This window comes from Macaca thibetana, chromosome 4 (genome assembly GCF_024542745.1).
Source record: "Macaca thibetana thibetana isolate TM-01 chromosome 4, ASM2454274v1, whole genome shotgun sequence".
Lineage (NCBI taxonomy): Eukaryota > Metazoa > Chordata > Mammalia > Primates > Cercopithecidae > Macaca > Macaca thibetana.
In genome coordinates this window covers 147,557,362-147,572,197 of record NC_065581.1, presented here as the reverse complement: position 1 = coordinate 147,572,197, position 14,836 = coordinate 147,557,362, and the positions used below count along the sequence as shown (strand labels likewise).

The window sequence follows — 14,836 nt, the reverse complement described above, 5'->3', positions numbered from 1 at the left end:
CCTACTTGGGCCTGCATTTGTGCTGAGGGCAGCATCCATCCACACTTGTACCTCCTGTTGAGAGGGAGGCCCTTCCCCCACAACTCTAGCTTTCACTGGATTCTGATAGCCCTATTTTCCCTTGCTCCTTCAGGTCTGGAAGTGGTGCTGGCTTTCTGCTCTTGCCAGCGTCTGAGTGCAATATCCCTTACTGGTTTCCCTTGTTGATTAGGGAATAACCAATACGGGAAAACCAATTGGTCCTGGCTTTCTGCTCTTGCCAGTGTCTGAGTGCAGTATCTGTTATTGGTTTCCTTAACCCTCTGCACACACGGGAGGAGTAGTGGGGTAGTCTTTTCATTAATATTTTTTTAATTATCTGAGTTGGACTCAGTTTCCTATTAGATACCTAACTGATACCCACCCCTTCCTCAAAGACATTTTACTGCCCTCTATTGAAACCTTTCATAAGCAATTGTATACATGTATCTCCAGTGTGAACCACGCCACTCAGATGTGGGATGGAGTAAACAATCCACAGCACAGCAAAATGAGAGGGACAGAAGTTTTAACTTTAATAAGGAATCCATCCTCCATACCTCTATAAAGAAACGCCGAAGCCTCTCCACTTAGTCTCAGAGCGTCACCTGCATATGCTTCCTCATTCTCAAAGTTTCTCTCCTCAGTCCTTTCTCTTGTCCTCACTCAGCAGCTTCTTTCAGTTTTTCTCATTGAGTATTTTGTCTCTCCCTTGGGAAACTCTACCCTTCTCTACCAAGCAGAGTTGTCCGAGCCACAGTCCTTTCATATGTCTAGTAAGTTCCACCTCAGATTTAGCTGGAAGGAAATGTTAGGTGTTTATTTTTCTTCTCCGGCGAATATGCTGACTCTGAAGAGAGGCGAGTTGAATTCTGATCCCACAAGCATGGGGTTGGAGTTGCAGATGGAGGTAGACAGTGAATGCGTTTATTCTAGCTTGGTTTTCCTCAAGGTATGGCTGTGACCAGTTGCTTCTCAATTAAACAAGGGTATTACCATGAAGAAAATTATTTTTTTCTGGAGACAACATTGTATATTCACACCCAGTGATTATATTTCTTCTATTAACAGTATTTTAACCCTATTCCTTTCTCACACACACACACAACTGAATATTGTTGTATTAAGGTAGCATTATTTTCTTACGCTTTCATGATATAGAAACCTACCTTCAGCGAGGTTACTGAATAATCTGGGCTGAGTGGTGTCATGTTCAAATAGTTTTTCCTGATTGCCAATCTCAGATACCAACCTTATAATGTAATCACAGATTGTACTAATTCAGTGTAAAATACTCTCAAAGTATCTTGATGCATACATAGATTAAGTTAGTGGTTCTCAGCTGGGACCAATTTTACTTCACAGGTGACGTTTGATGATTGGAAACATTTCAGAATGTAACTGAGGGGAAGAGGTTGTTACTAGAGGCCAGAGGCCAGGAATGGTCCTAAACATCCTACAATGCACAGGACAGGCTCACACAACAAAGTATTATTCAGTTCAAAACTCCCCTCAGGGAGCTTTTATCCATGTTTTGATTAGGGAGGTAAAATCACTAAGACTTACTTTTTGACATGTCCTTATGGGATTGTGTTCCGATTTGAAGCAGAACCACTTCTGTGGATAAAAGGCCAAAGTGTCCTCATTTTCCAAATTTCTCCCTTACAGTAACTCACACACACACTCATTCACTCAGAGGAAATCAAGATAAATAGCAAGAAGCTTCAAAAGCTCAGCCTGACAGAGGGTGTGTGTTGAAGGTTAGGGGTCAATTTGCTGCCTTCATCTTGGAGACAGGGAGGCATGTTTGGACAATACTGATATTAGAAGGGATTCCTTCCTACTCCTCTCCCTTCTTCACTCATATCTGGCCTCCCTGGCAGGGTTTCAGATAAAATATAGGATGTCCTGTTGTCTTAGCTCAGGCTGCCATAACAAAATACCATGGATTAGGTGGCTTAAACAATAGACATTTATTTCTCACAGTTTGGCAGGGTGGGAAGTCCAAAAGCAAGGTATCAGCAGGTTTGGTTCCTGGTGAGGGCTGTCCTTCTGGCTGCCAGGTGCCCGCCTTATCACCGTGTCTTCACATGGCCTTTCCTTGGTGCATGCCCGTGGAGAGACTCCTCTCTCTCTCTCTCCACATAAAGCCACCAATCCCGTTAGATTAGGACCCCACCTTTATATCCTTATTTAACTACCATCTAAAAGTTCTGTCTTCAAAGAGTCGCAGTAGGGGTTACAGCTTCAACATATGAACTTTAGGGAGAACACATTTCAGTCTGTACCACCAGTTAAATTTGAGTTTCAGATAAACAACAAACAATTTACCAGGCATACTTATATTAAACATTATTCATTGTTAATCCAACATGTAAAATTTAATTGGACATCCTGTATTTTTATTGGCTAAATCTGGCAACCCTCCTCCCTGGGCCATTAGCTGGCATTGGCAACACAGACCCTGTTCTAGGATCAAAAACACAGGAGGAATGTGATTGATTCCAGAGTCACATTTCTACAGCATAGGTCTGATTTTGCCTAAAAAACATATCCCCTTCCTGTTGCTTGCCTGTCATTTGGAGAAATTTTTCTTTACTAACACCAGCGTGTGCTTGTTATAAGTGTAACTATGCCCTTTCCAGAATGTGAAAAGAATAAATATTGCCATTACAATTAGAGTATTAATTTTATTTTTTTCTATGTGATTTAGATGTTGAATAATTTGGAAAGTAAGGGGGAATTTTTATTATAGCTTTTACAATTTTCAGCCTCAAATTTAATAACTTAATATTATTTGTTGATGATGATTAATCAATCATCATTTTATTACCTCATTTTTAAGATAGCATTTTGCTCATACTCTGCCATAAATTTTCATATATTATCATTTACCTCAAGGACCTTATTAAAACACTGTCAGTTACTCAATTTTCTACAACTTTCAAAAAAATTACAAAAATACCAAAAGAACGATTCCAGGTCTTTCTCTGTGGTGTGTCTGTGTTTTGGTTATGCTTATATTTTCTCATTCATTCATCGACAAATATTCATTAATATGTATAGTGAACAGGACATTCGATAAGCATAACTAAGACCCTCTTACTGGATTTCTGAACTTCACACTTTGACAAAAGTAACACAATTGCTTGGCAGTTTGTATTAGTTGCATGTTGCTGTATAACAAATTAGCTCAAATCTTGAAGCAACAGCATTTCCATGTCACAGTTTTCCACAGGTCAAGAATCTGGATACAGCTTATCTGGGTCCTATGCTCCAGAGCCTCAGAGGTTTCAGAGTTGATGAGGGCTATGGTCTTATGGTGTGAGAAAGGAGCCTTTCTAAGCTTCCTCCCGTGATTGTGGCAGGATTCAGTTCCTCAAAGGTTGTTGGACTGAGGGCCTCAGTTCCTCACTGGCTGTTGGCCAGAAGCTGCTCTCAGTTTCTCACCACATGGGCCTCTCCATATGATAGCTGGGAACATGACTGCTAGTTCCTGTTAGAGAAGTCAAGTGACAGGGCCAGAGAGAGAGTACCAGCATGACCAAAATAATCTTTTGTAACCTAACCACGGAAGTGACATTCTAAGACTTTTGCTATGTTTTATTTGTTAGAAGGAAGTCTCCAGGTCCAGCCCTTAGGAGAAATTAATGTTAGTGACAAAATCTGAAGCCATTTTTAAGATACTGCTTTAATTTCTGGCCTTTGTTTTTCAAAAAGTCTAGCTCATTGAAGTGATTCATATGTTATCTTGAAGGACAGAGGAAAATAGAGGGGAACAATTTTCAAGTTAAGGAGAGAGGGTGGGAGAGATTTCCTCAGGAGTAAAGAGGCTGGAATCTCACAGCCTGTTGAGAGCAATCGCCCTAGCGGTAAGTGAGATGAGGGACCAGAGCTGATTCTACCTGGATGTAAAGGCAATCAATGGACACTTCTTGCACACCTGTGTAAATCTGTACACCGAGAGTCTTTGTTGTTTTTGATATTTATCAACATTTATTCACTTTACGAGTTGACGTGTGACCAAGAGGGGACAAGCACCAATGTTTTAAACTAACTGCATAGTCATTTTATGGATTTAAATCTTAGTGTGTTTGATTTAAATGGATTGTTGTAGAATCTGGTAAGGCCTTTTAAGTTATGTTAGGCAGAATTTGTTCCAGAACAATTATGATGCTTCCAGCCGACTTAATATTCCTTTTCATAATTATTTTCCGATACATGAAATGCTGTAAAAAGACCAGAACAAACGCATTTTTGCTCATTTAATTTGCTATTTTTAGTGATCAGGATATGGTGTTTATTAGGCTTATGAAATGAAAATATTACATGTTCAAATATTAGATAAAATCTCAGTAAACTGAACAAAAATTATGATATCTTCCATGCTTCACTCTTAATTCTACTGCTACTTCCGTTTGAAAACAATTCACATATTTTAGTCTTACTTGTTGGTTCCTCTGCCTCAGACCTCTTAGCAATCCCTGCATTCCTAATGCTGTGATTCTGGTCAGAGCATGTCTCTCTCTGCCGCTCTCCTGCCGGAGCCTTCCAACAGCTCCCCCTGGATGCCCCTCAAACCCATCCCCTACACAGCAAGAGAGTGATCTGAAAACAAATGAACAAACAAAAAAAGTCAAACCACACCTTTCCCTTCAAAAACCCACCCAAAGCTTCTCATTCAACTTTGAATAAAACACAGACTCTTTAGATCTCTTCAACCTGCCATTTCAATGCCAGCTATACTCCCTCCTCACTCTACTCCACTTTTATTCTGGTCCTCATACTTACTAAACTCTAGAGCCTAATTCAGGTGAGTCAAGCATACCAATAAACAAATAAAAACAGGCCAGGTGTGGTGGCTCATGCCTATAATCCCAGCACTTTGGGAGGCCAACCTGGGCAGATCACCTGAGGTCAGGAGTTCGAGACCAGCCTGGCCAATGTGGTGAAACCCCGTCTCTACTAAAAATACAAAAATTAGCCAGGTGTACTGGCAGGCACCTGTAATCCCAGCTACTCAGGAGGCTGAGGCAGGAGAATCACTTGAGCCTGGGAGGTGGAGGATGCAGTAAGCCTAGATCATGCCACTGTACTCCAGCCTGGGAGACAGAGCGAGACTCCATCTCAAAACAAACACACAAACAAAGAACCACACACACAAATAACAAAAAACAAATCTGCTTGGGATAATCAAAGTGGTCATACTGATTATTTGTCGTAGATTAGCTGTTGCTTGGATGGAGTCAGATTCTGTCTCATGTGTTTGATTCTAGTTTCTTCCGTCAAATGACTGATGATAATTGAGGACTTCCTGTGGCAAGCAAATTAACATAGCTTTCTCTGCCGTTACTCTCCAAAGCGAGTGAAGATGACCTGTTTAGCTGTTCAGCTGGTCTTTTGCTCAGAGTTCAAAGCCTCCTATTTCTTTATTTGATAAAATTTAGCAGTAATATCTGTGGGCCAGAAATTTCATGGTATTTAGAAACTGGGCAGTGGATATGTGAACCTGAGGCAAATGTATTTGTTATTACATTCTCTCTCCTTCAGCTCACCAGTCCTCATAAGCACACATGCCCTACTTATTAATATGACCTACGCATCAACAATTTTGGAAGCCCCCAGTTGGCTATATCCTTAGAAAGGAGATGCATTTTCTTGATTAAACAATATACCATTACAATGGATAAACTTGAAAGAGATGGAGAAAATGGAGTTACTAATCATTCTTCATGCTCTTCAGAAAATGCAATTTCTATTTCAGTAAAGCAAATCATTTCTCTATGGTAAGAAAAACAAAAGAACTCTAAATGCTCCTCATCTGTGGGTCATACCTGAAAGCCTCAGTCTATCCTATGGGATGCTATGCATTCCTTCTGTATGGCATTCTTTCTCCCAGTTGTTTCTGCATGGTAGACAGAGTTGAGGCCGGTCACTTTTCCTGGGGATTTTATGTTATGACTCTTGTAGTTCTCTCAGGGCACACTTTGACTAAAGGGCTTCAAGTTCTCAAAAGAAAAATAAGACTATGTATCAGCCATAAAAACATATATTAGGCCGGGCGCGGTGGCTCAAGCCTGTAATCCCAGCACTTTGGGAGGCCGAGGCGGGCGGATCACAAGGTCAGGAGATCGAGACCACAATGAAACCCCGTCTCTACTAAAAATACAAAAAATTAGCCGGGCGCGGTGGCGGGCGCCTGTAGTCCCAGCTACTCAGGAGGCTGAGGCAGGAGAATGGCGTGAACCCGGGAGGCGGAGCTTGCAGTGAGCCGAGATCGCGCCACTGCACTCCAGCCTGGGCAACAGCGTGAGACTCCGTCTCAAAAAAAAAAAAAAAAAAAAAAAAAAAAAGAAACATATATTAAGAGATGATAAAAGCAAACAAAACGGTATATTAAAAGCTCTTGTCACTTCTTCTAGAGAGCCAAAGAAATGCCTATTAAGCATCAACTGCGTGCTCAGCACTTTATTAGGATGAACAAATCATTTATTTGGGATTGAACAATGACATGTATACTACAATGAAGAACATGAAAAATATACAGCATAATAGAAGGCAAAATCAGAGACTGTAGGAGCCAAAAGGTGGGGAATCAAGAGAACTGAGATGACCAGCAAAGCCTTCAAGGGTCTTCAGTGATGAGAATGATTTACCTAGTAGCCAAAGCCTTAGTCATTCTCCTTACAAAGCCTATGTTAATTTTCACAGATAACATTCCATCTCCTAAGAAGTGTGTGACCCTTTGGGCCACAGCTGGCTCCTTCCAGAGAGGAGAGGCTTAAGTCCTGATTCCCCTATTTACCTGGGGACTCCGGATGTTTGCAATACAAGGTCAAGCTTATAGAACCACCCAATACCATTTCCGTCTTCAAATATGGGCTCAGGTTTCCGTGGAGGCAACATAATTATTTCTTACTAGCACTCATTTAAAACCTGCACAGGACTGATCAATCTCTTCTGTCCATATACCCCAGGATAGGGGCTGAAGGGCATTATTCTAACTCCCAACACCATTTGTAAACCTAAGCACTCATGCAAAAATCCTTCCTCTTTGGATGTTCAGGTTTTTCATTTTCTTCTTCTTCACAGCTGTCATCTACAGAACTCCTGACCACTTTTCCATACTCAGTAATGACTATGGGCTCTGAATCCCTGTCATCCTCTTCATCCCAAACACCGCCATCTTTCTTGAAATAAGCACAGGCTTTGAAATGAAAAAGAAGTGGGTTTGAGATTCAGTTCTGCTAAGTACCAGTTGCATCACCATGGGCAAGTTACATAATTTCTCTGACCCTTAGTTTCCTCATATGTAAAACATAATAATAGTACTTACTTCAAAAAGGCTGTGCAATTATGCACGTAATTTGCTCACCACAATGCTGACCCGTAGACAGTGATAAATAAATATTGCTTATGAGGATTGCTATGAGTAACAGCACACCCAACACCCTTTTCCATGGTTCATTGATCTTCTCAGCTCTACCATCTCATCCTATGCAGCCCCACAGTCAGCTTTGGGCTACACCTTTGCAACCTGAATTGTTCCTCCTGCAAAATCTAAACATCTGCATTGCTATACCACCTTTTTCTATTATTCTAGACCTCTTATTTCTATACTCACCTTACACCTGTTCTTCAATTTTTTTGATCTTCAGTCCCTCTTGGTTCTTCTTTCTCTCATTTCTCAAAACTGTACAGACCTCATACTGTTATTTAATTTATAACAGTCTTTGACAACTCTCTTGCTTTTTGGTTTTTCTTCTGTATCTTTCTGGTAAAATCTTATTCATAAATCAAACCACTTGACTATTTCTTCTGTTTTCATACCCGGTTTCCAGAGAGCTACTAGAAAAAAATACATTTCAACGAGAATCTGTAAGTTTACAGTTTCCAACCTGGCTCTGGTGAACTGCCTCTGCCATGCGTCACCTCATTGTCTGTACCTTCAACACTTTCTTGGAGTTCCCTACATATCATCTCTCTCGAAGCCTCTAGCTGCGTTGTTTGACATCTATATCATGAGAAGAACTTTTTAAACTTTCTGCTACTTCCTCTCTCTTAGCCCTTTCCTAGCTCCTCCTGCTCCAATGATATAGTAACACATGCTCTTACAGTAGAAAGTTCTGCATCCCATCCTTCCCTGTTTCATCAGGGATGTCATTCCATTGTTTTATCTCAATCCTCTCCTGTTACTTTATCCTTTTTTCACTTAACATGCTCTTTCTCTCAGGATGTAAATGTGTTCAAGATCTTCCCTTCTTCATATACTTGCACTCTTCAAACACTATTGACTAGACTCTGACACATTCCTCCTGGTGTTTCCTCCTATGAATCCCTGCCTCTCTGGCCAGGCTTTCTTAGCTGTTATTGTTTCTTCTTCTTCTCTTCCCATTCTCCTTCCCCTCCCTCCACTTCTCCTTTGTTTTCAGGATTCTATCCTTAACCTCTCCCTATTGTTAGTCTGGATCCTCTCATACAGGGGCGATAGCCACAATATTTAACAAGGCAGAGTTGGGTACTGACAAATCAGAATAGATACTGGTCATAAGGAATTCATAGTCATGCCATGGTGTACCGGCTGAGCATTAGCCCTGACTCCATGGAGTCAACCTCCCCTGTGGTTTACTTCTGTACTGCCATCTCAACTCTCTTTCTGTAAATTAAAGTGAATACACACAGAGGAATGTATCACAAGCACCGTAAGTTTAACATTTCTAAAACAGAGCTCTTCTTTTCCTCTTTTGTCTTCTCCAAATGTTTCTTCTCCTGTACTCCCCCTACTGCTACCGATAGGGAACTGGCACCGTACCATATTCTGAGCACTACTATATCACCACTATGACCTCAGGTCCATTTTCTACTTTTGCTGTGGGAAGAACACAAATCTTAAGCAGCAAATTCCCTGCTAAAAATGCTATAATAGCTTCCTACTGCTTTTAGAATAAAATCCAAGCTTCTTAGGAAATATAAGGATCTTCAGGATTTGGCCTGTGACTCCTTCTTTAACCTAGCCTCTCAGCACTTTCCTTGCCACCCTTAATCTTTTGTGCCCTCCACTTTATCCTGGATAGATATCCGCCTCCAAAAGTCATGCTAATGACTTTTGCCATGTACTTTTTTTACAGCATCTCTCCACTACCTGACCCATTGTTACCACCACCCACTCACCCTAACTTATTGGTTAGAATAGCTCCTGCTTTAAAAGCTTCATAAGATATGTCATTTTTAAAGGAGGACTTATTGAGCTCCCCATTCTCCAGTATGAGTTAAGTATACCCCAAGCCCCTGCTCCCATTGCCTCATGACTACTTCTTCCATTTCACTTACCAGAAATTTTTGTATCTGACCATTACCTCTCTAATTCTTCACTGCAATGTGATATCCTTGAAGGCAGAGACTATGAGTCTCGAGCTGAAGTAGTGCTTAGCATACAGTAGGAGTCAATGGGAGCTTGTGGATTGAAAGGCTGCCCATTAAGCAGGAAGACCATAGATGATGAACACAAGCACATTGGGTCTGTTCATTGTTGATATGTGGGTTCTGTTTATCATTTGAAAAAACTCGAAATTAGTGAAGCAGATGACACTGCCTGGTCTTTGTTCGGTGTTTCGAGGAGCTATCAAGATACACAGAAACTGTCCCTCAGGAGTTTCTGAGCATCTACAGCTGATTAGAGGGCTCTGTGAGCACCTGCTGCCTTCCCCTGGGTACCCATGGGGGCTTAATGAATCTTGACTACTGAGTGTACCTTTCTCTGTGCTTTACCAAAACAAGTTCATATGCTTTAAGTAAGTTGCAGTTGCCACTCTCCTCCTTTCTATATTTTTTCTTTCATAGAGTAAGAAAAGCAGCAAAATGGACATAGGTAATATTCTTCAGATCATCTTGTTTTATATTTTGGAGGCTTTTTCAAATCCTGCCTATTTTTAATTGTTTCAGTAAAGCTAAATAATTTATATATTTTTAATGTTTCTCTGTTGTCTTGTAATTTTATTATATCCAAAGTGTATTCCAGACACAAATTGTGATTTAGCTTGTGATTCTGGGTCCTCAATTGCCTGCATCCATTTAATTTAAAATTTTATGGCAGGATGCTACACTTATTAGAGGCTCAAACCACCATGCCTCTGGTGCCCTGGGGGTGGTGGTAAACATGTTGGGGGAAGCACAAGTCTGAGTGGTAAAGGAAGAGGTCATCTTCAGTCCCCAGATCAGGCCAAGTAATTTGGAGCTGACTAACTGCGCAGTAGTAAAAGACTCTTCCTTCAGAATCATCTTTTAAATTATTGCTCAAATTGTGGTTAAAACATCCCTTCATTTGCCCTTCCCACTCTCACCTTTCATTGCCCACTCACGAAGATTTACAAAAAGCAGGAAAAATTGATTTCCTAAATTCTTGGAACAAAATAATTTCAAACCTATTATATTAGATCATTTTATTCTTCTTGTGCAAATACTGTTGATGGTAATCTGAATTTTGCTTATGATTGAAATACAAAGAAACTTTTATTGTATCATATGATCCTTGCTGGGGTTTCCTGAACCTATCTGTCTCAGATCATCATCATTTTATTTTTTCACAGCTCAGCCTATTGTTATGTTAAAAATACCCAAATGGCAAGGCAGATGCTTATTAATTTCATATTATCATTAAGAAATGGAAGGGAATTAGGATTTATTGATCACACATGATGTGCTAGACACAGTACTATATGCCTTACATATGCTACCTAATTTAATTCTTATCACTATCTAGTGATGAAGAGATTATTTTCACCATTTTAGATGAATATATGGGAGTTCAGAGAACTTGAGTAATTTGACCAGTGGAGCATAGAACATAGGAAAACCAGGATTTAAATCTGATTATGGTTAATTTCAGAAGTCCATTGTTATTCTACTACACAATGCTATACCCTAGTGTGATGTAAGAGTACCATAAAGTTTAGTATTTAATTTCCCTTTTGCTTCTCATTGATTTTTCTTTTAAAAATTTTATTGTGTTCCTAATGGATTATCTATGTCTCCTGCAAACTGCTGTGGATGGTACTGTTGTGTGTGCATGTACACACATGGATAGCCGTTAGAAGTCAGAGATAGTGTTGTTTATGTATTAAGATGTTTAGCCAATAGCATTTTCTAATGAGAATTTTTCCCTTTTCTACACCCCCAATTTGGGAGTTTTATAAAATAGTCCATAATCTACAAAATCAAAATGTGCAACCAATGACTTATCTGTACAAATTTTGGAGCAGTTTGTGTGGTCTAAATTCTTTTGCTTTTCTTTATCTGCCTCCACCTCCTTCCAACTTACTTTCCTCTACTCATGGTGTTTCCTTCCAATTTGCTCTCAGTTCATACTGATTCCTAACAGCTGACCCCGCCCCTTTCTCTCCTCCTCTTTTCCTGGGCCAGTTTATGTCCCTTCCAGGAAACCTTCCTCTATCTCCTTCCCTCTCTGATCTCTTTTAGTCAGGACCACACAGCTGAAACAGTGAGTCAAAAGTTAGGTGATTGTTAGCGATCATTGTACAACTAAATGAAAAGAACAAGGACACTGGTTTATGGAGTTGTGTACGTTTTGTTTGCTTGTTTGTTTGTTTTGAGGCAGGGTTTCACTCCTGTCATCCAGGCTGGAGTGCAGTGGTGCCTTCACAGCTCACTGTAGTCTTGTCCTCTAGGGCTCAAGTGATCCTCCCACCTCAGCCTCATGAGTAGCTTGGGTTACAGGCACGTGCCACCATGCTCGGCAAATTTATTTTTATTTTTATTTTTATTATTTTTTGAGATGGAGTTTTGCTCTTGCCCAGGCTGGAGTGCAATGGTGCAATCTCAGCTCACTGCAGCCTCTGCCTCCCTAGTTCAAGCTATTCTCCTGCCTCAGCCTGCCAAGTAGTTGGGATGACAGGCATGTGCCACCACATCCAGCTAATTTTGTATTTTTAGTAGCCACGGTGTTTCTCTATGTTGGTCAGGCTGGTCTTGAACTCCTGACCTCAGGTGATCCACCCACCTCGGCCTCCCAAAATGCTGAGATTACAGGCGTGAGCCACCACGCCCAGCCACCCAGCCAATTTTTAATATTTTTGATAGAGATAGGGTTTTGCCATGTGGCCCAGGCTGGTCTCAAGCACCTGGGCTCAAGTGATCTGTCTGCCTTGGCCTCCCCACACCTGGCCATGAAGTTATTTCTTTTTAAAACTCATCCACAGTGGTTGGACAATGCTGGCATATGGTCGCTCCTCAATGAATATTTCCAGGTCTTTGGCCAAGGCTTCCTATAAGGTTACACAAACATGGGGGCTATACAAAACGGTGTGTTTTAACTGTTGTTGGTTTCTATGTCATATACTTTGAAAGTGATTGACCCAGGGAATACGGTGAGGCCTACCATCTGCCAGGCACATCTAGAGTAGAGCTCTTTGGTGGGGAAAGGATCCTTAGAAAAAGGGACAGCTTAGCATTATTTAGTGCCAAGTTAGCTGATGATGTGATAGAGATCCCAGGGAGGGCCTCACTTTACTCCAGTCTTTGCAACCTTATTGTCCTTCTGTCTTAGCATCTCTGCCTTGACCTTGTTACATTCGCTTTGTGCCATCCACCCCAGTCCCAATGTCTTTCTCCATTTTCTTGCTGAAACTCTTTAAGGCCTATGCATACTTTCAGAACATCCCATATTTCTGCTAGCAAAGCACTTACAACCATTTGAATTACGTGTGTGGCTGGAGAGTATGTCAGAGCCTCCCTGGGAGACTGTTATAGGCTCATTGCTTCAGAGAAAAGTTGTGGAGGGCTGAAAGCAAAGGTTTCTTGTCCTTTGTCTTTCACAGTTTTAGTCTGTGGGGACAGGAAAGAAAAGACTTAGTGTTTTAACTAACACTTTTGGAGGGACAAGGCCTTGCCCCTTGTGGCAGAGTCTGCTATTGTGCTCAGCAAAACCTGTTTCTTTTTCGTCCTGGACACAGAGCTAGATGACACTGTCTGGACTCCCTTGTAGTCGTATAAGATCCTCATCAAGTCTGAACCACGGAATACTGACCAAGGTGATGTGTGCCTCCTCCATACCTGGACCATAAAAACTCCCGAGCAGGCCGGGCGCGGTGGCTCACGCCTGTAATCCCAGCACTTCGGGAGGCCGAGGCGGGCGGATCGCGAGGTTAGCAGATCCAGACCATCCTGGCTAACACGGTGAAACCCCTTCTCTACTGAAAATACAAAAAATTGGCCGGGCGTGGTGGCGGCGCCTGTAGTCCCAGCTACTCGGGAGGCTGAGGCAGGAGAACGGCGTGAACCTGGGAGGCGGAGCTTGCAGTGAGCAGAGATCGCGCCACTGCCCTCTAGCCGGGAGGACAGAGGGAGACTCAGTCTCAGAAAAAAAAAAAAAAACTCCCGAGCAGGACTTCCCTCCTCATCTTTCCTCCTCTGCCGGCTGCATGGCACGGACTCTAAGGACTTACAGGATAGTGGAATCACAAAATGAAAAGGAAGTGGGTCCCTGAGTCACCACAAGGGAGGTTTCCTGCTGAATACTTCCAGTGAACTGCTTAATAAGAGCCTGGGGGATGTAGCAGAGAGACCTGACGAAGGTTTGTGGAATCTGAGAATACATGTGGAACTCCAGTTTGGTGGCAGAATTTTACAAAAGGAAGAAGAGGTGTATAGCGAATCTAGGGCCCACCACACAACAGAATCATTTCTACCTCCACAAGCACAACACAGACAGTATCCAGAAATGCTGGACTCACGTAGATGGGTTAGGGCCATTTCTCGGAGATGACTTCACGAACTGATAGCAAGCATTACATGGAATGCTGAATGTCTCAGCAGATGCAGAGTGGGTAGATAGTCTCAAGTGGCTTCAAGGGACAGGGCTGCCCTTCCATCTCTCCCCACCCACTCCTCAACACCTTCTAAGACCCACCTCCAGAATTAAATAGAGCTCATGGAAAGAGAAATCTCTAGTGATCTGAGACAGGGTTTCTGCTACTCTAGTAGAATGGGAGTTTGAAATAGGAAGTAGGATGAATTACAGAAAAATTAAGAAACGTATACATTTTTCACCTCTGAGTATGAGGACTGAAATTTATCTTCCCTCTCCTCCTTTGCTTGTTTGTCTTTCCTGCTGTGCTGTGAGCTCTATGAGACAGGGCGTATCCAGTTCACCAGGATGTCCCCAGGTCCCAGCACATGGCAGACACCTAATGACTATTTGTAAATGTGTGAACAAATGAGCAGACTGTGGGTGAGAGAGTGGTTCCACTTCCATGTATCAGTAGTGGTTGTAGAAAATAACTTCACATCAATAAGAGCGGAGAACCAAGTTGGGAGAGCCTTCTGTTGAGGATTTTGTTCTTTTCTTCTAATGGCCAAAAAGCTAAACGTCACTGAATCTATTTTCTGGGAGACAGCATCAGTTACTGGGTCTTAAAATAGAAATTACCAATGACAGAGTACTGTCACCTTTGTGAAAGCCTTCCTTTCATCCATGTTTAACTCTTTAGGGTACTAAGCTTGGAAGACAATAAGCAGATGTGTGGTGGCAGCCTTCCATTGCAGTATTTGTTCTTATGACAAAACAAGCTTACACATTTTACATGCTGTATCTCCATACTTTGATTTCAACTGTAATGAGCACAAGTAAGTATTAATAGCATTTTTATATGCGATGGAAACGCTACACTTGTTAATGACTTGAGAGTGGTTATTTTGATGTACTATGAAAGGTAATTTTATTCCTGGCTTTTCATTTTATGTGATAATTATCATAATCACAAAAATAATTATCAGTATTTTTCTGGTGGGGACTGTGTATTGA

The 14,836-nt window shown here is 41.5% G+C and overlaps 1 long non-coding RNA gene across 1 annotated transcript; it reads right to left on the bottom strand.

Annotated features, from left to right (window-relative positions):
* Window positions 1-4,164: 4,164 nt before the first annotated feature.
* On the bottom strand, window positions 4,165-5,459 carry LOC126952166 (uncharacterized). The gene is made up of 3 exons (XR_007724813.1): window positions 5,227-5,459; window positions 4,467-4,626; window positions 4,165-4,247 (listed from the first exon to the last, which is right to left on the bottom strand). It is a non-coding gene; the product is annotated as an uncharacterized LOC126952166 (long non-coding RNA).
* Window positions 5,460-14,836: the final 9,377 nt, after the last annotated feature.